The 5,172-nt window shown below is 32.1% G+C and overlaps 1 non-coding gene across 1 annotated transcript; it reads right to left on the bottom strand.

The window, feature by feature from the left end:
- Window positions 1–4,100: 4,100 nt before the first annotated feature.
- On the bottom strand, window positions 4,101–4,207 carry LOC139860618 (small nucleolar RNA R71). The gene has a single exon (XR_011763246.1). It is a non-coding gene; the product is annotated as a small nucleolar RNA R71 (small nucleolar RNA).
- Window positions 4,208–5,172: the final 965 nt, after the last annotated feature.

Raw genomic sequence — 5,172 nt, 5'->3', positions numbered from 1 at the left:
CTTCGGCTTTTGGAAGATGCAAATCGAAGATTACTTGTATCAAAAAAAGATACACCAACCCTTGTTGGAGGTCAAACCCGAAGGCATGGATGATGCCGATTGGTCTCTTTTGGATCGCCAAGCTTGGGTGTGATTCGTCTCTCTCTCGCCAAGAACGTTGCATATAACGTTGTGAACGAGAAAACAACGTTTGCATGTTTTAAGGCTCTCTCTAACATGTATAAAGAACCCACGGCGGTGAATAAAGTTTTTCTTATGCGACAATTGTTCAATACGACGATGAGGGAAGGTTCGAGTGCAACGGATCACATCAACGAATTCGACAATATTATATCAAGGCTTGAATCGGTAGATCTCAAGTTTGATGATGAACTAAAAGCACTAATCTTGCTTTCATCGTTACCGAAAAGTTGGTTGGGTACGGTCACCACGGTTAGTAGCTCTACGGGAACTACTAAGCTAGCGTTTGAAGGTATTAGGAATTTGATTCTCGGTGAAGACACTCTGATAAGGCTAAAAAGGAACATATATTTCATAGCAATATCCCTTCTAAATAATAGGTTTTCATATGTAATTGTATTATATTTTTATTGTAATTGTTTAAATAAATAAGTGCGAAGACAAAAGGCGAAAACGAAGATTTGAAGACACAAACGTCCAAAAAGCTCAAATGTACAAGATACAATTCAAAAGGTTCAATTTATTGATGAGAAACGTCTAAAAATGACAAGAGTACAAGTTACAAAATGCAAAGTACAAGATATTAAATTATACGAAAGGACGTTCGAAAATCCAAAACCGGTACCCGAGCCAACTATCAACGCTCGACGCAACGGAGCTGAAAGTACAAGTCAACTATGCACAAGAATATAATATAATATTTAAATAATTCATAATAAGAATAATAATAAATAATAAAAAGTTGTTAATTGAGCATAGTTAAGGGGTCATAAGTGAAAATTTCAAATCAACATTTGCCTATAAAATGGAATTCACGTAGTAATGAAAATGTACACCTTTTTCCAATCTTCTTTCTTTCTTATGTAATTTAAATTTATATTTATAATATTAAGTTTAATTTAAGATTAATAATAATTGGGTTATTGTAAGAAATGTTTTACGGGTTTTAAAGTAGGAACTCTGTCCGTGTAACGCTACGCGATTAATAATCACTGTAAGTTATGTTCTTCCTTTTTAAATTAATGTCTCGTAACTAAGTTATTATTATGCTTATTTAAGCCGAAGTAATCGTGACGTTTGACTAAATATTAAGACGGGGTTATTGGATTTTGTACCATAATTAAGGTTTGGGCAAAAGACCGACACTTGTGGAAATTGGACTATTGACTATTAATAGATGGGGGGTATTGTCTAATTGAGTGACAACTCATTGGAGTCTGTCGAACCTATCTTCAAATTAATTATCCTAATAATTAATAATGATTATGGTTGTCCTATTTAGTGACGTTCATATGGAATCTATTATAATCATTTAATTAATTATTCGGGTTGGGTAATTGATTATTCAAACTGATCAAGTGGGTAAATTAATATTCATATCTAATCAAAACAGGGGTAGATTACATACAGTGATAACTGGTGTAATTGTTGACAGAAGTGATAACTGCGTCACAGTTTAAATCCTTAATTAGTTGGAATATTTGACTTCGGGTATAAGGGTAATTTGACGAGGACACTCGCACTTTATATTTATGACCGATGGACTATTATGGATAAAAACCAGATAGGTATCAAATAAACCATGACAAAGGACAATTAACCCGAGTAACAATTAATTAAAATCAAAACGTTAAACATCATGATTACGGAAGTTTAAATAAGCATAATTGTTTTATTGTATTTTTCATCGCACTTTTATTTTCTGTCATTTTATTTTCTGTCATTTTATTTATCGCAATTTATTTTACGCACTTTAATTTTTGTCATTTATTTTTACGCTTAAAATCGACAAACCGGTCATTAAACGGTAAAACCCCCATTTTATAATAATACTACTACTTATTTATATATATATTTTTACAAATAAACTTAATAATATAGCGTTAACTTCACCAGCTCCCTGTGGAACGAACCGAACTTACTAAAAACTACACTACTCTACGATTAGGTACACTGCCTATAAGTGTTGTAGCAAGGTTTAGGTATATCCACTCGATAAATAAATAAATAAAACTTGTGTAATATTTCGTCGCATTTCGTAGTAAAAATTAATACTATTTCGTACACCCCGCTGCACACATCAAGTTTTTGGCGTCGCTGCCGGGGAGCGCTAAAACGCTATATTTTTAATTATAATAATATTGAAATAAAATATAATAATATAATAATATTGAAATAGAATATAATAATATAATAATATTGAAATAGAATATAATAATATAATAATATTTTAGAATCAAATTTGATACGTAAGTTTTAAAAAGTCGTATTTATTAAATACTTCAGGGGTATATTATGTAACTTATAATTAATAATTTCTATCATGTCGCTTTCATGTGAATAGTAAATTAATTAATTTATTTTCATTTACTATTCATGAATAGTAAATGAATTAAAAAAAAAAGTTTTGAAAAAAAATTATAATTATAAAAAAATTATTAATTTGTAAAAAAAATCGTTTTTTAAAAAAAAAAAGAAAAAAAAATCATTTTTTTAAGAAAAAAATTTTCGTTTTAAAAAAAAAAATTGTAAAAAAAAATCGTTTTTTTTAAAAAAAAAATTTTTTTAAAAAAAAAGTTTTAAAAAAAAAATTTTATAAAAAAAAATTTTTTTTTAAAAAAAATTTTAAAATCCTTAAAAAACGAAATATAAAAAAAAAAGTTTTTTTTTTTTTTTTTTTTATTACCTTTAGATTTTTAGACTCTAGTTACAATTTTTAGTATTAAGTTTAGTTTTGCCATAGTTATTTTTATTTCTAGAATTTTTAGGTTTGCCGTAAAATCTCTTAAGTGCTTATTCCTTAGACTAAGATTTATGTGCTTTAGAATTTTGCGACGCCGTTTTTCGCACTACTTTCTTATTTTTATTTTTCGACGCCTATTTTTCGAACTTTTATTTTTGGACCTTTTTCGACGCGCAATCTTTTTCTTTCTTATTTCTCGCTATTCTAGTTTTAGGACATAGATTTTTATTCTACTTCTTATCTAAATTTCTTAAAATTACGAAAATTTATTTTAAGTGGTTAAATTGATAGACATCAAAATTTTCTGGTTCGTAGTAATAGTTGGATTTGTACGTGGACCGGGTTATTGGAGCCAAACAGTCCTCAATTATATTGAGACCAAACGAATCCTGCCCCTCTGCTGCATCTTTTGGCTATTCGAAACGTGGGCAAAATCAGAAAAGTCTATTAATTGGACAACTTATATAAGTTTTTCTATTTTTATAACTAATAGGATATTCTGTGAATGCACCGAGCAAAACGTTCACCACCTTTCATACATTCACTACCTGTAACTCGATCAAGACATCTAGCCAATATTATCGCCGTTGATTTTTCTTTAGAATCATCATCTAGTCGACCAAGAACTCCAACTCAAATTTCCGATAATCCATCTTTTGAACCCGACCTCACAATTGAGAATCCGGAGAATATTCAGGGACAATTCCAAGATCCAGAACCACTAATCATTCCTCCTGAACCACAAACCATTAAATCAGAATCTTCTAGTGATTCGTATTCAACAAATTCAATTATGGAAAATCTGGAACCTCTAAGTATGGAAGACCGAATGAGAGCCACACGCACGAGCCAAGGTCACGCCATTATTCAGCCAGATGTTAGAGCATCAGATTTTGAAATCAAAGGACAAATCCTACACATGATCACCAATCAGTGCCAATTTGGTGGTACAACAAAAGAAGATCCAAACGAACATCTTCGAACTTTTAATCGGATTTGTAATCTCTTTAAAATCCGAGAAGTTGAGGATGAAACTATTTATCTTATGTTGTTCCCATGGACTTTAAAGGGAGAAGCCAAAGATTGGTTAGAATCATTACCTGAAGGGGCAATTGACACATGGGATGTTTTAGTTGAGAAATTTCTTAAAAGATTCTTTCCGGCATCTAAAGCCGTGAGACTTCAAGGAGAAATTGTTACGTTCACACAAAAGTCAAATGAAACTCTATATGAGGCGTGGAAAAGATTTGGAAAGTTGTTGAGAGGATGTCCTCAACACGGTTTAGACACTTATCAAATAGTACAAATATTCTACCAAGGTGTCAACGTTGCTACACGAAAAGACATCGACATAACAGCTGGTGGTTCCATTATGAAGAAAACCGCAACTGAAGCTTACAAAATTATTGATAACACAGCCTCCCACTCTCATGAGTGGCACCAAGAGAAAGATATATATCGTTCATCTAAAGCGGCTAGAGCCGATTCTAGCCATAACTTTGATTCCGTTTCCGCAAAAATAGATGCTTTCGAGAGACGAATGGAAAAGATGAATAAAGATATTCACGCAATACGAATTAGTTGTGAGCAATGCGGTGGACCACACTTAATGAAAGACTGTCACATTGAACAAACGATGGAACAACGTGAGAATGTTGTCTACAGGAACCAAAGGCTGGAAAATAGTTATCAGAATAATTATCAACCGCCAAGGCCAAACTTCAATCGAAATCAAAACATTCTTTACAATCCAAAAGGACCCGACAATAACTCGTATAACCAACAAGGTCCGAATAACCAACCAACTCAAAACAACACTTTCAATCAACAAAGACCTGGCTTGTATAAACCACCACAACAAACCGACGAGAAGAAGTCAAATCTGGAAGAAGTGGTATTTAAGCTAGTTGAATCTCAAACACAATTTATTGAAACTCAAACCCAAACGAATGAGAGGTTTGATCAGTCATTTAGAACTCAACAAGCTTCCATTTTGAATCTAGAAAAACAAGTAGGTACTCTTGTTAGATTGATGAGTGAAAGGGAACAAGGAAAGCTACCGAGTAATAATGAAGTAAATCCTCGGAATGAAAATGTTAACATGATATCAACAAATTCTGAAAACCCAATACCAGAAGATGGGAAAGTTTTAGATGTAAGTAACAATGAAGAAGTTACACCACCACCACCACCCGAGTATGTAAAGCCAGTGTGGCACCATATGTAGCGACCCCGACAAATCGTCAAAT

Source organism: Rutidosis leptorrhynchoides, chromosome 7 (assembly GCF_046630445.1).
Source record: "Rutidosis leptorrhynchoides isolate AG116_Rl617_1_P2 chromosome 7, CSIRO_AGI_Rlap_v1, whole genome shotgun sequence".
NCBI lineage: Eukaryota > Viridiplantae > Streptophyta > Magnoliopsida > Asterales > Asteraceae > Rutidosis > Rutidosis leptorrhynchoides.
Note: the sequence above shows the minus strand (reverse complement) of the source record. Positions and strands in the feature narration are given on the sequence as shown.